At 47.7% G+C, this 20,222-nt stretch overlaps 1 long non-coding RNA gene across 5 annotated transcripts in view; it reads right to left on the reverse strand.

Annotated features, from left to right (window-relative positions):
- LOC104651077 (uncharacterized) overlaps positions 1–16,591 on the reverse strand; it is a 94,442-nt gene extending 77,851 nt beyond the window's left edge. For 3 of the 5 annotated variants that reach the window (XR_012513071.1, XR_012513072.1, XR_012513070.1), the window contains exon 1: positions 144–16,591. This is a non-coding gene — a long non-coding RNA (uncharacterized LOC104651077). The remainder of the gene's footprint in view (positions 1–143) is intronic. The other 2 variants (XR_012513074.1, XR_012513073.1) reach the window with 2 other exon arrangements.
- Between the last annotated feature and the right edge of the window lie 3,631 nt (positions 16,592–20,222).

The following is a 20,222-nucleotide window of genomic DNA, read 5'->3' on the forward strand; positions in this document are numbered from 1 at the left end:
TAATACGCAGAGCAGGAAGTTTAGAAACAGAATCATGTGGCCAGGCATGGTAGCTCATGCCTCTAATCTCAGTTCTTTGGGAGGCTGAGATCAGCCTGGCCAACATGGCAAAACCCTGTCTCTACTAAAAATACAAAAATTACCTGGGCATGGTGGCAGGTGCCTGTAATCCCAGCTACTCAGGAGGCTGAAGCAGGAGAATCGCTTGAACCTGGGAAGTGGAGGTTGCGGTGAACCGAGATGGGGCCACTGAGCTCCAGCCTGGGGAACAGAGTGAAACTGTGTCTCAAAAATAAAAATAAAAAAGAATAGCACAATGGAAAGAGATGTTCAGGTTTGGTATAGCAGGGACTAAATTTCCAACAAAGGAAACTGTGTATATGAAAGAGAGAAATCCCTAAAACAATAAGGACCCATCGCCAGCCTCAAAGCCTATCGATTGGAAGCGCAACCATTCACCAGATGGCTCAGCTTGATTTCCCAGAATGCAAGACAATTCCATGAAGGAAAACAAGCTGATTTTAAAAATTAGAAACAACTCAACTAACTAGGATTTTCTTTTAGTTTGGTTTGGTTTGCTTTTTACTTTAATTATTCCATAAGGTCCAATTGCTGTAATGTAAGAATCCTAAATGGGTAAAGTTGGAGGCCAAATTAAATATTAAGAAGACCTGGGGAGGAGCCGGGCACAGTGGCTTATGCCTGCAATCCCAGAACTTTGGGAGGCCAAGGCAGGTGGATCATTTGAGGTCAGGAGTTTGACACCAGCCTGGCCAACATGGTGAAGCCCGTCTCTACTGAAAACACAAAAAAATTAGCTAAGTGGGGTAGTGGGCACCTGTAATCCCAGCTACTCGGGAGGCTGAGACAGAATCGCTTGAACCCAGGAGGTGGAGGTTGCAGTGAGCCAAGATAGTGCCACCGCACTCCAGCCTGGGTGACGGAGCAAGACTCGGTCTGAAAACAAACAAACAAACAAACAAAACCCCACGTGCAACTCTGGAAATCTCAGAATGATTAATGGGAAGAAAAGTAGGGTGGACCAGTCTGTTGGAGTAATAGGATTACAGGGAATTTTTCTCCTTGTTTTAAATTTTTAATATTGCTATTATTAAATTAAGCAATAAATAATCTCTTCTAAATGCAAACATGCCTTAGGGAAAAACAAACAAACATGCTAACCTTTCCTCTACATCACGCTTCGGGGAAGCTTCACTGGTTCCTTAAGGAGACTATAATCAAACCACTTTTTCTTGCTCATCATAAGGTTTATGGGCAAAAGAGGACAAGAAAAATAATTACAGCCATAATTAGTGGGTAGATGAAAACAGAGTCCTAGGGTTGGAAGGAATCTTGGAAATATGTTTTGCCCATCCCCTCAGCTCTCGGGCCACACCTAAACTCTTCAAGCCCTCAGGAATTCACTGTGCTGAACGCCGCCAAGGACAATGCCTAATCTGTCTTAGAAACTCATTCTAGTGTCTAAGAATACTTACTGTCAGGAAATTCGGCTTCGAGAGTACATTCAGGCTCCACTCCCACCCATTTCCTCTGGCTCTGATTTCGGGTGGAGATGGACCGCAGCTGGACACACATTCAAGCACACCCAGCAAACACACGTGAAGGTTGTTACCAAAATAGCCCCTTCCCATCCCCACCTCAGCTTTCTCTGCTCTGAGTTAAATGATCCCAACCCCTGTCTGGGTTAAATGACCCCAGAAATCTCTCTTGATCAGTTTCATTCTCTGAACTTAGACCTACCTGTGCCTAATCTTTGACCAACAGTGCAGTAAGGGGTACATCACCACTACCTCTAGGGCAACCAGCTGTCCCAGCTTGTCAGAAGCTGCCAGGGTTGTGGGACTTTTAGTGCTAAAACTGGGAAAGTCCCAGGCAAACTGAGATGCATTGGCCTAGCTGGCTCTCTCTGGCGGAAAAAAAAAAACACGCAACCACCAGAGAAATGATCTTCAGTGCTAAAATGGAACGTTTTAATTAATGAAGGATGTGTCATGAATGTGGAGACAGAGAGAACCATCTCTGTTCTCTATGTCTGCTATGGTTTGAAGGCCCCTTCCAAAACTCATGTTGAGATATAAGGGCCCTTGGACCACCAGGTAGAAGTCTTTAGAGAGGTGATTAGGTCATGAGCGCTCTGCCCTCATGAGTGGATTAATGCCGTTATTGAGGGAATGGTTAGTTATCACCTGTGTTGATTCCTGATTAAAAGAATGAGTTTGGCTGGGTGCGGTGGCTCACTGAATGCCACCCTGCATGCCATTCTCCTCACTTCTCCCCTTTTGCCAATGAATGCTGAAAACTTTGTTACAGTCTGGTGCCAGCTCTTACCCTAGCATTTGGGAGGTACCGCTTTAGTGAACCTGAGAGTTGAGCCGTGCAGTTCTGTGGAAAAATACTGGAAAGCTAAGATTTGTCGAGCACTGACCACATGGCCTGCCCCGTGCACAGTCATTATCTCATGAAATCACCTCAATAACCCAATTCTAGTTAGTCCTCCTATTTCAAATAAGGAAACTGAGGCTCAGAGATGTTGAGAATCATGTCCATAGTCAAGTGGTAGAAGAAGGTTTTAATCCAAGTCGTTTGACTTCAGGGCCAACTTTATTTTTATTTTTATTTTTTCCTTTTTTGAAACAAAGTCTCGCTCTGTCACCCAGGCTGGAGTGCAGTGGCAAGATCTCGGCTCCCTGCAACCTCCACCTCTGATTTCAAGCAATTCTCATGCCTCAGCCTCCTGAGTAGCTGGAATTACAGATGTGTACTACCACGCCTGACTAATTTTTGTATTTTTTGTAGAGATAGGGTTTTGACACACTGCCCAGGCTGGTCTCGAACTCCTGGGCTCAAGCAATCCCCCTGCCTCGGCCTCCCAGAGTGCTGGGTGAGCACCTCACCCGACCCTCTACATCAGTTTTGGTTATGGCTCCTACTGAAAAAAATGCAAGCATCTGGCTAAAACAATCTTTCCTGGATCAGAAATGCTTAAGAGAGTTAAACCCCGTGATGGCTGTGTCTCTTCTGGCCTAGTCCCCAGCTGGGTTCACGGCTGGGTCTGACACCTCTGTCCTGATGTGGTATCAACTCCCACTTTATATCCAGGGTGGAGGCCTGCCCTCTCAAGCTGCCATTCCTATCTGTGTTTGTTCAGAGGTTTCCTTCCTGCCTCTCTTTTTACTTTAAGATCTTCCCTTTTCAGCAACTTTTGCCTTGATGTCTAATTCCAACTGCATCTTAAAATCAGAACCACAGAGAGATATGGTCAGGTAGAAGCTGATTTCTTATTTTTCTTTATTGAAGACTTGGTTCCCGTAGGACGAATCTGTGGAAAACAGCTGATGCCTCTTAAATCATTCACAGAGGATTAAGGGACTGGCAAAAGAGACATTGGGCTTTCCTCCTATTGAAATGAAGGTCTTCTGAATGTATTAATATTGTATCTGTTCACCACTTGCTAATTCTGTTTTACTAGCAGTCTAATAGCGAGGGAAGCTTCCACTTATCACTCTTTTATAAGCTTGAGGGACACAGAGTCCATATTAGTTTAATGTGCTGTTATGTAGATGTGAACATCAGAATTATGGTTAGAAGGGAATTCAAAACATCCCCCCAGCATCATTCCAGACAGATGAGAAGCCATCCTTTAAAAATCCTCCAGAGAAGAATCTTCCGCAATCAACTATTTTAGCTCATCCCACTGTTTAATCATCCTTATTGCCAAGACATTTTCTTCCTTTAATGCAATCCCTTCTGCTGTAGATTAAATCCATTTCTTACAGGCACCATTAGTGAAGCTGAAGACACCATCATGCGTGTTAGTTTTTAATGTAGACCTCTGCAGAAGAACATTCTTTACTCTTTTGTCACTTTTCAACACTTAGAAACTAACCTTTCAGCTGGGCGCAGTGGCTCACACCTGTAATCCCAGCACTTAGGAGACTGAGGTGGAAGGATCACTTGAGCCCAGGAGTTGGAGACCAAACTGGGCAACATGATGAAACCCCATCTCTACAAAAAATACAAAAATTAGCCAGGCGTGGTACTGCACGCCTGCCGTCCCAGCTACTGGCTGAGGAGGGAGGATCACTTGGGTCTGGGATATCAAAGCTGCAGTGAGCCATGATTGTGCCATGGCACTCCAGCCTGGGCACAGAGCGAGCCCTGGCCACGCACATGGCGAAACTTCCCATCCATTGTCCGAAAACTCTTGCTTGCCATCAGTAAGTATATCAATGAGAAAAGAGTTTTCAAAGATGTAACTCCATGATTCTCAAACTTGAGTGTGAATCAGAACCACCCAAAAGGCTTGTTGAAACCCAGATCTACAGGCTCCACCCATAGAGTATCTGATTCAGTAGGTCAGGGGTGGGGCCTGAGGATATGGTTTTCTAATTAGTACCCAGGTGACGCTATGGCTGGTGGTCCACAGACCACACTTTGAGAACCACTGGGCTAATTCATGCATGCTTAGGGCAGCATTAATTAGCCTATGGAATGAGCACATACTGTATTAGAATCAGGTGGGAAAGCTTTAAAAATGACATATTTTTATAGGCTTAGGAATCTGGAATTACAATCAACATTGCAGGAAACTCCTCTTACTAAAATTCGAGAACTTGACGACGACTGTGGTGTCGATACTTGAAAGAGATTTGGATAGGCCAGCAGTTCTCAAAGTGTGGGACCTGAATTACAAAGTCAGCATCACCTGGGAACTTGTTAGAAATGCAAATGCGCATCTTTTCTGAAAGATTTTATGCAAAAAAAGAGAAAACAACAAATGTAATCCACATTTTCACAAGCCCGCTCAGTCTTCTGAGGCACGCTGACTTTGGGAACCACTGGCACAGACAAAGCTAAAAGCAAGTGCCAGCCCTTCATTATTTCCCCTGCATCTGCCTCTTCCTAGTTTTGTTTTGTTGTTCTGCATTTTTCACTAGAGAACATATTATTTTATCCTTTGTCATTTCCTAAACTTTAAGGAGTTGCTATGTTAGTTGGGGAAGAGGGCTTCCCCACAGAAAGGTTCCTGAGTTTGAAGGAAACTTACCTGATTATTAAAAAAGAAAATTTTTTTTTCTAACTGTGGTAAAATACATGTAACATAAAAGCTACCGTTTTAACCATGTTAAAGATACAGTGATGTGGCACTAAGTACATTCATTTCCTACAACTATCCCCACTGTGTATCATCTTCCCAAACTGAAACTGTGTATCCGTTCAACAGTAACTCCCATTCAGTTCTGTATGCTAAAGCTATTCACACCGTTGTGCAACCCGTTGACAGAACTCTCATCATCTTGCAAACCTGCAACTCTGTATCCAGTAAACAAGTCCCCTTTCCCTCTCCACCCAGCCCCAGGCAACACCCATTCTGCTTTCTATCTCTATATGTTACAAATTAACTACTTTGGATACCTCATAGAAGTGGAATCATGTAGTATTTGTCCTTTTATTTCACTTAGCTTAATGTCTTTAAGTTCATGTATGTTATAGCATAATGGGAGATTATCCTTTCTTTGAAAACATTTTAATTGTATTTATATATTTTAGAATTCCCTTCTTTTTAAAGGCTGAATCACATTCTACTGTATGTCTTTTATTTATCTCTATCCATTCATTTTTATCTTTATCCATTCACATTTCCTTTATCCATTCATCCATCCATGACATTGGGTTGTTTCTACTTTTTGGCTACCATGAATAATGCTGTTATGAACATGCATGTACAAATACCTGAGGCTTCTTCCCAGTGTTCCTGGCTGAGTCCTCTGAGGTTCCTTAGACACTGCCCCATCTCTTACCTGAGCCAAATATGGGGAAGATAAGAAATTGATTAATAATCTGTCAAAGTTTAGAATTAAGTCGCTGCTAGGCACATTGGCCCACGCCTGTAATCCCAGCACTTGGGGAGGCTGAGACTAGAGGATAGTACACGCCTATCATCCTAGCTACTCAGGAGGCTGAGGCTGGGGGACCTTCAGGAGCTCAGGAGTTTGAGACTGCAGCGAGCCATGATGGTGCCACAGCACTCCAGCTTGGGCGACAGAGCAAGGCCCTGTCTCTAAAAAACAAAGAACATTTTAAAAATGCTAATTAAATTACTAGTTCAGGTGTGGGTTCTGGGCGCTAGTTAAGTGGTAAGCTTTTCTATCACCCCAAACTCTTCCTCCTGAAAACTCCTTCCTCAAAGTATATTCCGCAGGAGGGGGCACATTCGGTCTCATATAGTGCCAGGATCCTAGTCCCTGGGACTCAGGCCAGCCAAGAGAAAAGCCTGGTCTATACATGGAATGACTGAACCATAACTGGAGCCCAGGATCCCTCAGTGAAGACTGGGGGGGTCCCAGGACATCTCTCCCACCTTGACCCGTCTCCAGAACCAAACTCTGCCTCAGCTCTTGCTGCTTACCCTGACTGCAGCCCCAGAGGTTCCCTCCGTGTGGGGCTCTTGCTGACGTCCAAGGCCCAGCCTTTCATAGTCATTCCTTACCCCTTTCCTGGTCCTGCTGATGGCCAGCTGGGGGGTTTGGCCATGTAGACAGCTCGCAGGGGCCACTCTGGATCTCAGTCCACATCCCCCACCTCCATCCTCCAATGGCGGTGGTGCTGCTGCCTCGCCGGTCTTAGGCCACTGGGAGCAGCGCTCAGAGTGAGCGCTGCAAGACCCCGGCCTGTGCCACCCTGCTCTGCGTCGCATCTGGAGCTCGGGTTGTGCAGGAAGTGGGGAAAAGGAAGGAACACATACTCGCTGGTTGATCAGCAGCTTTGCGGCCTCAGTGCCGGCAAGCCACAGCTGTCCAGGCAGGCCTGCGGGGCTGCAGGGGAAGCTGTAAGATGGAAAGTCTTCTAGAATCAGAAGGTGCTGGGCTGGGGCCAGATGTGTCAAGAGATGCAGAAGAGGTTTCATATTATCCTAGATTCTCACCAGCTGTCTTGGAAACCCACAAATGGGACTGATGATGGATGTTTATTTTCCAAAGGACACTTTCCTTTTATCTTGAATTTGTCATTTAAATTCTTTGAGGGAGAATTAAAAACCCTACTGGATAATGAAAGACAATTCCTGGCAAGGGAAACTTATCGTTCTAGAAATGAGTAGCCATCCCCTTCACCCTCATGTAACTATCCAGATGTTTTGGTCCAGTCGCAAAAGCTTGGATTTGAGCTTTATGTTGAGGATGCTGTGGTCTCCTTGCGTATTGAAGACTGTGCAGGTCAACAAGATAAGCTCCCTTCAGCCTTTCGGGCTCCTGTCATCATAGGAGGAGGAATTCAGAAGACAGTGTTAGGTGCTGGGATCTCTGTTAAAGTCAGTGGAATGTGGAGAGTTGAGAATCAAAGCATTTGCCAGAATTCTGATACTCTAGAGAATTTGCTGTATGAATATGCTATACCAGTATGTCACTTCCAAAAGTGTGTTTAGTATTTTCATCTTTTTTTTTTTGACAGAGTCTCTCTGTATTGCCCAGGCTGGAGTGCAGTGGCACAATCTTGGCTCACTGCAACCTCCCTGGTTCAAGCGATTCTCCTGCCTCAGGCTTCTGAGCAGCTGGGACTACAGGCCCCCACCACCATGCCTGGCTAATTTTTTTTTTTTTTTTTTTTTTGTATTTTTAGTAGAGACGGGGTTTCGCCATGTTAGCCAGGATGGTTTTGATCTTCTGACCTCATGATTTGCCCACCTTGGCCTTCCAAAGGGCTGGGATTACAGCTGTGAGCCACCACGCCGGGCCTATTTTCATCATTTTAATATTTATTGAGAGTGATGCATTTATAGCACTGTACTGAAACCCTTTATATAACTGACACCTCTGGCTAATATCTTCCATCGGCCATGCGAACTTCAATTTACATACTGCGTGAAAGCAGTGAAATTTGTGACTTTCAAATACCATTCTTTAGTTGTCAGCAGGACAATAAAGTCTTCAGAATTAGTTTGATAGGCAGTGCTTACTGGGTATATTACTGCCTTTTGCTTCTCTATTGCTACATATAACACATCAAAGAAAATTATATCTTTGGAACCCATTTTCACACACACACACACACACACACACACACACATACGGAGCTTGGAAGAGAGAAAAGAGATGGAGCTATTTTAGGAGCCATATTTTCAAAGAATAGCAACTCTCTAAGTGACAAGAGAGCAAGTCGAACCAACTTTATAATTAAAGGATGGTGTAGGTTGTAGAAAGGGATGATACAGGTTTGGAATGATGAATAAGACAGTCCTTACTCTTAATAAGCTTGAGTTCTAGTGGAGTGTGGGAGACCAACATATCAAAATAGTAGTGACCACATGTCCCCAGTCCAAATTTGGGATATGCGGTCCCAAAAGAACCGGTGCACTTTCTGGGGACAACTGGACCACCTGTTTGAAATGTTAGCAGATTTAGGACATGGAGTTGCTGTACTTAGAACAGAAGACAGAGTAAGAAAAGCTGTTCAGGAGGCATGTGTAATTGCTATACAGCCTCAGGGAGGAAGGGCTCACAGCGTTACACACCCCTTCAGACTCCCGAGATGCAGCTAGTTCAGCGCCTACTTCTGACGGTCTACCCTTTGTCAGGTGCTAAACTAGTGGTTGCTGTGCCATGCTCCCAGCCAGCTACACACTTTCCTTTAAACCAGTCACATGTGTGTGTGAGCCGGCCGTCTGGGCTTGGGTCTTGAGGAAACTTCCCTCTTTGGGTTCATACTTGTGTGTGCAAGGAGGCTGTCGGGGTGAAGAGGCTCCAACACTTTAGGGTGGCATCGGGGGCACAGGCTCTCCCCTAAATTCAACTTCAGAAATGCAGAGTTAAAGCAATTCTTTTTATTTATTTATTTATTATTATTTTTTTGAGATGGAGTCTCACTGTGTTACCCAGGCTGGAGTGCAATGGCACCATCTCGGCTCACTGCAACCTCCGCCTCCCAGGTTCAAGGGATTCTCTTGCCTCAGCCTCCTGAGTAGCTGGGATTACAGATGAGCACCACCACAACCAGCTAATTGTTTTGTATTTTAGTAGAGACAGGGTTTCACCATGTTGGGCAGGCTGACCTTTAACATGTAACCCTGTGATCCACCTGCCTCAGCATCCCAAAGTGTTGGAATTACAGGCGTGAGCCACAGCACCAGACAAAGCAATTCTTTTGAGTAATATTGCATATCTATGAAACTAAAAAAAAAAAAAAGAAAGAAAGAAAGAAAAAGAAAAGAAAAAATCCATTTGGCGTGAAGAAGACTGGATATTCCTGGATATTTGTATATTGCTAGTGGTACTAACAATAGTTGTATTTTCTTTTTATTTTTTGAGACAGTCTCACTCTGTTGCCCAGACTGGAGTGCACTGGTGCACTCTCTGCTCACTGCAACCTCCTACTATCGGGTTCAAGCAATTCTCATGCCTCAGCCTCCTAAGTAGTTGGGATGACAGCACGCATCACCACACCTGGCTAATTTTGTATTTTTAGTAGAGACAGGGTTTCACCATGTTGGCCAGGATGGTCTTGAACTCCTGATCTCAGGTGATCTACCCACCTCGGCCTCCCAAAGTGCTGGGATTATAGGCATGAATCACCATGCCCAGCTTGTGTATTCTTATAGAAAAGGAATCCGGCACTATGTGAGAAGGCATCAAACCCTTTAGACCCATTGATTCAATATTTTAACTTGGGAAAACGTACCTCAAAATGAAAACATAAAACACTGATTTTTTTTTCTACAAAAAAGTCAATTGTAGCACTGTAAAATGAACAGTGGGAAACAACCAATACTCCACAATGGAAAAACATTCGTTAATAAAATACTTTTAGCCCCTAGATATTGTGAGTATACCAGTAAATGAGAATGTATAGATGAAATGTTTAGTGAAGAAAAGAAGAACATGAAATTATGTGTACACACTGATTACAACTTTGTAAGCTGATGGATATGCCAGTATATATCCAAAGAGACTTTTGAGGCAAGGAATCGCTGTTTGGTGTTTATGAGTTTTTTCTGTTAAGTTACTAGCATTGATATTTTTTTAAGAAGGAAGAGTGAGTACCGCAGGGATGTTAGTTGAACTGTGAGTTTTGAATCTCACTGAATTTTTTGTTAGTTTATGTTATTGAGAGGCATGTTACAAGTAATTTGTGACTAAGAGTGAAAGTGCCATTCTTTGGTTTATTATAATATTTAATAAACTAGAGGTGATTTGATGTTATTTCTACAATGAAGTCATTACCATACACTTGCACTTTGAGATGCTTTCTTTTCTTTCTTTTTTTTTTTTTTTTTTTTTTTTTTTTGAGATGGAGTCTCGCTGTGTTGCCCAGCCTGGAGTGCAATGGAATGATCTCAGATCACTGCAACCTCTACCTCCCAGGTTCAAGCAATTCTCCTGCCTCAGCCTCCTGAGTAACTGAGGTTAGAGGTGCCTGCCATCACACCTGGCTAATTTTTGTCTTTTAAGTAGAGACGGGGTTTCACCATGTTGGCCAGGCTGGTCTTGAACTCCTGACCTCAGGTGATCCACCCGACTTGGCCTCCCAAAGTGCTGGGATTACAAGCGTGAGCCCCCGAGCCTAGCTGAGATGCTTTCCTTAGTGGAGGCAGAAGGGACAGAGCCACTTGCCGCTTTCTAGTTATTATTGGCTCCTGGTCGTGCAAGTATAAATGTCAGCTGTCATTCACATGAGAGAAGTTGGAACTGACAAACTGTCATGATGTGTATGACAGTCTTGTTCCCTAATCATTCATACCATGCCACCTGATCTCTTTAGTCTCAGGAATAATTACATTTCCTCTTTCCTTCTCATGTGAAAGCCTGCCCACTGGTGTAGGCAGGAGAGAAGGTCCTTCCTACTCTCCCTTGCCAACATGAAGGCTTCTCAGCCAAGATCCCCAAAGGAGCGTGCCCAGTGTTCACTGCAGCTTCCCGGTCTCGAGGATCTCCTCGTTAGGACATCCAGTAAATGCTTGCCTTGAGCTCTCTGCAGCCTTGCATTCTGGGACCCCTTGTTTTCTTGAATTTTTCCTTGGGATTATGCCCGACTCTAGCACATAGGAGAAGCCTGTGTAGAAGATCAGGCAAATAAGGGCTTCCCTTCCGTGTAAGGCTGGCACTTCTGAACTCCCTCGGGGCCACCATGATCCCACGCAGAGAACAGAGAGAGGGGGAGGCAGGATTCAACGCCCCCACCCCTCCACAACAGGGCTGCTTCCCTGCTAGTCTGTCTGGCATCCTGACTCCATAAGGTGGCCCCAGGGCAGGGGACTTCTGACACCAGAGAGACCTGACAGCAAGAAGCCTGCAGAAGCAGCTAGACCCAGCCACACACTCTCTCCCACCTCCTGCCACCTCCTCCCACCAGGAGGACGGGATTGAGAGGGGGGCCTGGGAGCCACTCCTCTGTACACCTAAGCTGCAGCCAGGCCACGCGGAAGGAAGAGAGGCCATTTTCCCTGGAATCGCCTAGCTTCTGTCAGCTGTGTGTGACATGGATGCAAATACAACCCACTTACCTTCCTAGCAGAACTCCCACCCCTGCAGTCAGCTGCAGGAACAGAGGCAGCTAGGATGGTAACGCAGGATGGAGGGGGGGCCTCCCCCACTCCACAGAGGGCTGCAGGAGCCAGTGGGCAGCAGATCTTTAGCCTGTAAAGGAGAAATCAGCCAATCCGAGCCAGGTCGGGCCTCCCCAGCAACACCCTGGGTCGTGTTTCTGTCCTGCAGTCAAGGTGGGTCCCTGACTTCCCTGGTTTTGTGTGATAACCCAGCTATAAACAGGCCAGCCCCGACTGCTGTGGACAGGGGCCCAGGGAGGGCCTGGCTGACCTGTGGCTGGTGGTGGCAGAGATGCCAGTGACCCACAGATTCCCCTGTCACAGCCCCTGGAGGGGAGGCCACTCCTGTTCCTGTGTGCGGCTCTCTACGAAGGCTTATCTCTGTTTGCAATGAGGAGAGACTCCTTTCCGGGGTTCCCATCTTAGTCCTTCACCTGCAGGAATGCACTGGTCTGCTTTTGCCACGAAGCCCGGGTCTCTGTGGCTTTAGAGTTGGACGTTCTGGTGGTGGTCTCCAGGCATGCCCAGGACAGGATACCGAGAAGAGGAGGTGGAGGGGGTGTGTGTGCCGGCACTGGTGGGGGTGGGGTTCAGGACACAGCCTGACCGGATTCTGTAGCCGGGGCAGGAATGTGAGCCCTGGCAGCAGGCCCGGTGAGTCTTGACGGGAACAACACCTGAGCCCCTCACAGGCCACTCATTGGCTCCTTGGAACTGAAGAAAGAGTAAGAAAGTCGCTTCTCCCACGCATGTGCGTGCACGGACAGCAGTCTCAAAGCAGTGGCTTTCCTGCTCCCCTTCACCGGCTGATGGGAGCCTTTCCAGCTGCTGGAGCGGGGGAGGCGGCTGCGGGTGGGCCCTGTGTGCAGGCTGCAGGGACGGCGGGGAAGGGACTGGGCTCCCTGCACTAAGGCAGCAGCTGTCCCTGTGACACTGACCGGTGAAAAAGCCTGGAGAATCCCCAGGTCCCAGGGCAGAGCCTGACTTGGGCAATGAGCCCATCCCCCACACAGCCTGTTTCCACCTCCTCATTTTCTGTCTTTCTCTGCCTGCGACTTCTCTCCCCCGCATTCATGGCCTTATTCCACCTTTCGAGGTCCTCTCCTGCTCTTCTCCTTTCTTTTTCTGCTCCATGCCCCTTTGCTCTTTCTCCCTCCTCTTCTCTGATGCCGTCAGCTCCTGGTTCTAACTAAATCGAATGTGCTGCTTGTAGTCTAATGATAGCCAGCCCCCGGGATTTGACAAAACACAAAACAGAAACAAACACCAGCCTGCCCAATCCCAAATCCCACCATCACCGCCCCACAGCTGCGCTCACGGGCTACCACGGCGGCGAACAGCTGCCTGCGATCTGCCGCTGTTCCCTCTTCTCCAAATGACATCTTCCAATATCAAAGACGCTGCCAGCTGTCAAAATAAGGCTTCATATTTTCCTATATAGGACAATTACTGCTGAAAACAGATTATGCAAACACATAAACAAGTGAAGTGGTGGAGGAAGGGGAGGCTGGTGGGCCTCCTCCAAATTCATCATTTTAACAGAAGCAGGGACTGTAATGACCTCCAAGTCCTCAGAATAGAAACTGACAAGCACATCCTCCCAGTCATAAAGCCTGCATCAAAGGAAAATAGAAAAAGGGATAAGAGTTTGATCTCTGGAGAAGAGACGGGAGGGTGGAAAGTGTTTGAGACAAAGAGAAGGCAAAGCCTGGGAGTTAATTATTCGTTCTGCACACACACACCCCAACATAACGATGCGTAATGAGCGTGGAAGACAGCAAAGTGAATTTCTAACAAAGAAAATGAGGCAGCAAAGACAGGGCAACCCAGGGAAACTGGAGGAATAAGTAGGGTGACCTTCTGCATTCCTTAACATGGTCCTCCCTTCCTTGAGAACCACGAATGTACACATCTCCCTGCTAAAATTACAAACAGCTGTTAACATCAAACTAAAGGCTGGGAATAGGACTGGAAGTTAGGGAATGAAGGTTCTCAGACTTGCCTTGTAATCCTGAACAGATAACTGAAATGTTCTGTCTCTGTTTCCCCAGTTATGAGGTGAGAATCCTAAAAGTAGACCCCAGGATTGTGTTGAGGATCAAAAGACATCATGGTTGGGAAACAGCATGTGTCCCTCAAGGAGCCCTCCGTGGGAGCGAGAGGTACTGTGTGCGAAAATGCCAACCCATTGGCAGCTTGCTGACGTGACTGGGTTTATTTTTAAATGTCACTGAATTTCCTATCACATAATGATAGTCTGCAGTGTGTGTTCACCACGCCTGCCCCACCCACAGCTTCTACCATGAAGCCATCCAGCCCACAGTCATGCAACAAGGTCAAAATCAGATCATGATGGAGAAAGTGCTCAGCTGCCCAGCTCTAATGGGAGGTCCTCCCTACCCCCCAGCAATGAAGGCCTTGCAGCTTTGGTCTTTGGAGCCCAACTGTAGCTATTAAGAACTGGCGTCTCCACAGCGGTGGTGACCCAGATGCACAGAGAGGCAAAATCATGGCTCTCTAAGCCAAGAGGCCCCAGAGTAGGAATTGATGAGCAGCCCCCAAGGGTTCTGCAGGAAGTGTATCATTATAAAAATCCCAGCCTAATACAAAGGGACATGTCACTCTCAAACTAAGGTTGCAGGGAGCTTTGGTTCTGCATTAATCCTAAGGGGTTTTTTTTGTTTTGTTTTGTTTTGTTTTGTTTTCCTCGAGATGGAGTTTTGCTTTTGTTACCCAGGCTGGAGTGCAGTGGCACAATCTCGGTTCACTGCAACCTCTGCCTCCCAGGTTCAAGCTATTTTTCTGCCTCAGCCTCCCAAGTAGCTGAGATTACAGGTGTGTGCCACCATGCTCAGCTAATTTTTGTATTTTTAGTAGAGATGAGGCTGGTCTCTACTAAGGAGACCTCTTTTAGTTGGCCAGGCTGGTCTCAAACTCCTGACCCTCAAGTGATCCACCTGCCTTAGCCTCCCAACGTACTGAGATTACAGGTGTGAATCACCGTTCCCAGCCTAATCCTGAGATCTTATAACACAGCTGGAAAACCAGGTGGCTCTATTTGTGACAAGGCCACCAGCAGACATGTGGCAGAACCCTCCCAGGACAAACTCTGGAAGTCAGATTCAGCAACCACAGAACTCACTTCAGTGCAAAGAAGTGAGGTCACACGGAGATCCCCAAATTCTCTCACTACCCAGAGGTGGTCAGTGTAATAATAATGGTTCCACATTGTGAGGCTAGGAGAGTGTCTGCAGGGCTCAGGACTGGGGACAAGTTACCAAGAATAATGCTGCCCCTGCCACTGCTGAAATGTGTGGGTCCAGGACTCAAGTCGGGGAGGTGGCTGTCTTTCTGCTCATGCAGAAATTCCATTTTTGTTCCGCTGTCATATAGAATCTATATCAGTGGTGGTTGCATTAACCATTTATTACATGGATTGCAGAATGCAGAGAACGATCTAGAAAGGCTCTCAGCATAACCACCCCTGGTTATGAAAGAGACTCTGTGGTGAGCAAGTGCTTTCTGAAGTGGCCCTACCCTATTGTTTCTGAGGCAGTAACTGGATGTGGCTTTGGGTGAAGTGGAAGCCCGTCAGGCCTTGTGTTTTGATAGCTGGAGGGCATTAAGTGGGCACATATTTGAAACAAATCCTGGAAGGTGGGTTCACGGAGCCTCTTAGATCTCTGCCTTTGCTAAGTGAAGTGAGCTGTCCCACTTTCAGCGGTGTGTATCACACAAGAGACACCCTCCCCCAGCCGATTAGAACAGAACTGACGCAATCCAAGGAGAAGCCAGTCACAAGATGGTCACTGTTATGGGTTGAATATGTTGAAGCCCGACTCCCTAAATCTGTAAATGTGACCTTATCTGGACATTGGGAAAATTCCTTTATAGGTTTCAGAGGAAGCATGGCCCTGCTGCCACCCTGATTTTGGACTTCCAGCCTGCAGAACTGTGAGGCAACACATCTGTGTTGTTTTAAGCCAGCCGCTTATGGTGATGAATACAGTCAGGTACACAGCTACAATGTGGCACAGTTCCAAAAGCGAAGGAGATCTGTTATGGGTTGAATCATGTCCTTCAAACTCATATGTTCTAAACCCCTGTACCTCTAATTTGATCTTATTTGGAAAGAGGGTCATTGCATATGTAAGAAAGATGAGGTTACACTGGAGTGGGATGGCTCCAATCAAACATGATGGGTGTCCTTCTAAAACAGGAACATTTGGATGCAGAGACAGACACAGGGAGAATGTCGTGTGAACAGGACACCAGAGATCAGGGGCCTGCATTACAAGCTGGGGAATGCGACAGATAGCCAGCAAAAGCTGGGGGGAGGCTGGACCAGCAGCCCTGGCGCTGCCCTCAGGAGGAGCCTTGACCTCGCACTGCGGCCTCCAGAACTGCTAGGCAGCTGTTAAGCTGCCCTGTTGGTGAGATTTTATTACAGCAGCCCTAGCGATCGAAGGCAGGGCTAGTGCAGGGCTCCCTCTGGGGAGCTGAGCTAAGAAATACCACGAGAACAAGGCAGTTTCCCAGGAAGGGTAATCGGAGAGGTCTGGAGGCAGCACCAAGGGCCGCGTCGGTACCCAGAGGAGAGGGGGCACTCATGAGAGGATGCCCAGGGGTGAAGCAGAGACTCCTGGAGGAACACCCTGGCTTGTCCACAGAGCCCTGCCCACACCCACGGCTCCCCCACTGCTCATCATTCCTGGAGCTTTTTTTTTTTTCCTTTAGAGGCAGGGTCTCACTCTGTCGTCCAGACTTAAGTACAGTGGCCCAATCACAGCTTAGTGCAGTTTTGAACTCTTGTGCTGAAGTGATCCTCCTGCCTTAGCCTTCCGAGTAGCTGGGACTACAGGCAGGTGCCATCACGCCCAGCTGATTTTTTAAAATAATTTTTGTAGAGACAGAGTCTCCCTGTTTCCCAGGCTAGTCTCAAACTCCTGATCTCAAGCAATCCTCTTGCCTTGGCCTCCCAAAGTGCTGGCACTATAGGTGCATGTCACTGCACCTGGCCATAGCCGCAGCCACCAGCTCCTCCTCCTCCTCCTCCTCCTCCTCCTCCTCCTCCTCCTTTTTTTTAGTAACTTAAGCCTCTTGCTATGAAAAGAGCCTAACTAGAGCAAGTAGCATGGGCCCTACTGGCTCAGAAAATGCTAATATTCTGTGGGTGATGGGAATCTGGTGATACAGCAACTGTCCAGAAATTGGGCCTTCTGTGTTGTTCTCCAACACAAAAGAGAGCAGCTTTCTCAGGATCTGCAGCGGAGTACATTTCAACACCCTAATGAGCGCGCTCGCTGCTTCACTTTGATGTTCCTTATTCCTGTTATCATGAATAAGATTAAGGGCTTCTTTTGTCGCGGCTACTATTGGAGACTTTCCATATTTTCTAAGTTGAAAAGGGGGAAGGAGGAGAAGGGGGAGGGCAAATGGATGGTTTCCTTTTCAGGGAAAGAATGGGCTTGAAACAATGGCTGAGCCTTCCCAGCATTCAATGAAAAGAGAAAAAGCCAGGTACTCCTAGAGGAGGGTGCCTCTGGCCAGCGAGCTATTTCAAGGTTCTGCCAAATCCCCCAGGGATATTTGCGGCAAGACCTTGCCAGAACCCTCTAGAGCCTCCTAGAATGCTGTCTGTTCCCTACCCCCACCCCCACCAGCTAAACCCTGGTGCTCTGTAGGAGTGACTCACCTCTGAGGATCCAATAATGACTCCCAGAACTCTGTCCAATTGGACAAGTCACCCTATGCTCTGTTCACAGGTTAAGTCAGCGTTTAGAGTTGGAAACGGTGGTTTATCTGGAGATTAGGACCTTCCCATGAGGTTGTGGCGGGGGTGGGGGGGGTGGGGGTTGGAGAGCAGGAGCCTAGAAATTCCAGCTCCACCACAGGCCAGGCCTGGCTTTTTAGAGTTGTGTTAGGTGAGCACAAAAGAGGAGCCCCCGGGAGCTTCCTAGACAGGGCTAAACAGACGGATTGATGACACACTTCCAAAGGGCTTGCTGGCAGGCTGGTGACCTACTTAGCACTGCGTGGGGCAGCGGGGTGCACCTTTACGAGCCCTAAATAGGGACTGAGCATCGCAGGAACGCCAGGCCACTGGCTCCTTGCTGACAAGTCTGGCCCCACACGCTTCAATCCTAATAGGTTCTCCTTTGTCCTGGTGTCCAGGCAACCACGGAGGGAGGCTGCTGACCAGGCAGTGAGATGCCACAGTGGTGGCGTGGTCACTTGGTTCTTCACAGCTGGGCACTGTGAGTGCAGGTCACATCATGGGCTCTGTACCACTTCCATCTCAGGCCCCCATTTCCAGCTCTCCTCAGCTCTGGGAGAAAAGGGGGATGCGGCCAGGGCGGTGGCTTATGCCTGTAGTTTCAGCGCTTTGGGAGGTCGAGGTGGGCAGATCATTTGAGGTCAGGAGTCCGAGACCAGCCTGGACGACATGGTGAAACCCCATCTCTACTAAAAATACAAAAATTAGCCAGGTGTGGTGGCAGATGCCTGTAATCCCTGCTACTCAGGGGGCTGAGGCAGGAAACTCGCTTGAACCTGGGAGGCAGAGCTTGCAGTGAGCTGAGATCATGCCATTGCACTCCAGCCTGGGGGACAAGAGCGAAACTCTGTCTCCAAAAAAAAAAAAGAAAAGAAAAGAAAAAGAAAACTAAAGGGGGATGCAAGTGAGATGAGGGGGCCTCGGGCAGGGGGTTTAACTTGGGGGACTTTGGATGGGTTTCTCAGAGTTTGAGACCCCCTAGAATGCCAGGCAACACTTTGTGTACACACACATTTATCTTGAAGATATCTGTGACCTCAGAAGGATTAAAACCACTGACATACAAGCCTCCTGATAGAAACAGCAAGCTGATGGGGCTCCCAGGGCTCTGTGGGTGGGGGAGGCAGGCATGCGGCTCCTGCACTTCCTGGCTGCAGTTCTAGCAACTTGGAGTTACCATCAGAATCACCTCATTGCAAATTAAAGGGCAGATTTAAAACAAAGAATCATGTCCCTGCCACTGAGCAGTTTTGTGACCCTGAGCGAGTTTCTGATCCTCTTTGAGGAAGGACAAATGTGTTCATCGGATGTTGAAAACCAAACTCCTTCCCTGGGAGCACAAAGTCTTTTGCGGCTTCTACTTTTTTTCTTGGAGATGGAGTCTCACTCGGTCGCCCAGGCTCAGGCTGGAGTGCAGTGGCTCGATCTTGGCTCACTGCAACCTCCATCTCCCTGGTTCAAGCAATTCTCCTGCCTCAGCCTCCCGAGTAGCTGGGACTACTAGCACACACCACCACACCCAGCTAATTTTTTGTATTTTAGTAGAGACGGGGTTTCACTGAGTTAATCAGGCTGGTCTCGAGCTCCTAAGCTCAGGCAATCTACCAGCCTTGGCCTCCCAAAGTGCTAGAATTATAGGCGTGAGCCACTGCACCTGGCCTGACTGTGACCCCATCTCCTACCTCCTCCTCCTCAATTCCAGAAATTTCCTACATTCAAAACCTCTAGTGTGAATGCTCTCACCCAAATCCGGCTTTGTCCCGAGCACACTGCAGCTCCTGAGCCCTCTAAGCAAATGCCTGCTCTCGCTCCTTTGCCAGAGTAAGCACGCTCCTTTCTTGCTGCTCCCCGGACTCCCCTCCTTCTCCCTCAGCCCGTCTTTCCCCTGCCCCATGCACACCTCCTACCCTTAGCCCTGGTGATTCCAACACCCAGCTCCTCATGGGGAACCCCAGTAGCTGCAAACTTGCTGTGGGAGGACACCTCTTATCTTTCTAGCCCACCCTCTTACTCCCTCTGTCCTCAGCAATCCTGGAGTGCAGGGGGGCTTTTCAGCCCATTGATCGACCACCTTCTCAGAAGCATCCTTTACGCCCTCCAAGTCTCAATTATCTGCTTAAAATAAACTTCCTGGTTTAGCACTACAGAAAATTGCTTTTGTTGCTTGGTTTTTTTTTTTAGAGATAGGGTCTTGCTCTGTGATCCAGGCTGGAGTGCAGTGGCACAATCAGGGCTCACTGCCGCCTCAAACTCCTGGGCTCAAGTCATCCTCCTGCCTCAGCCTCCCAAGTTGCTAGACTAACAAGTACACCCCACCACACCTGGCAATTTTTTTTTTTTTTTTAAATAAATGGGAGTCTCACTATGTTGCCCGGGCTGGCCTCAAACTCCTGGCCTCAGGCTATCCTCTGGCCTCAGGAGTAGCTGGATGACAGGCATGAGCCACCTCTCCCAGCCTCAAGAATTCCTTTCTTACACATTCACATTCCTCACCCTTTTTCTCCATCGTACCTTCCTGCAGAACTCCAAGTTTGTTTAAATCCAGCTCACTGCCTACTCCAGCCTTGCACCCACATAGCTACACTCGGCTGAAGAAAGGCACACAGCCCGGGGGGTGATCTCACAGCAGATGACCACAAGCATCCAGGGGCCCTTTCCGTCGCCCAGCAATCCGGTCTGTCCCCACTCTCGGCCGCCCCTACACATATTTCCCTCTCAGCCCAACCCCTGGAGCGTCTCTTCATCTCCACGCTCAGCTGCTGACCTGGCTTTAATTTTACTCTGTGAATTTCACCTCTCACTTTGCAGCATCTATCTATGGCCATGTCATCCTGTCTTCTCTCAAGATGCAGTCAGTGAATTGTTCCTGCTCCCCTGGGAACCCGATCC

The sequence above is a fragment of the Saimiri boliviensis genome, chromosome 13 (genome assembly GCF_048565385.1).
Source record: "Saimiri boliviensis isolate mSaiBol1 chromosome 13, mSaiBol1.pri, whole genome shotgun sequence".
Lineage (NCBI taxonomy): Eukaryota > Metazoa > Chordata > Mammalia > Primates > Cebidae > Saimiri > Saimiri boliviensis.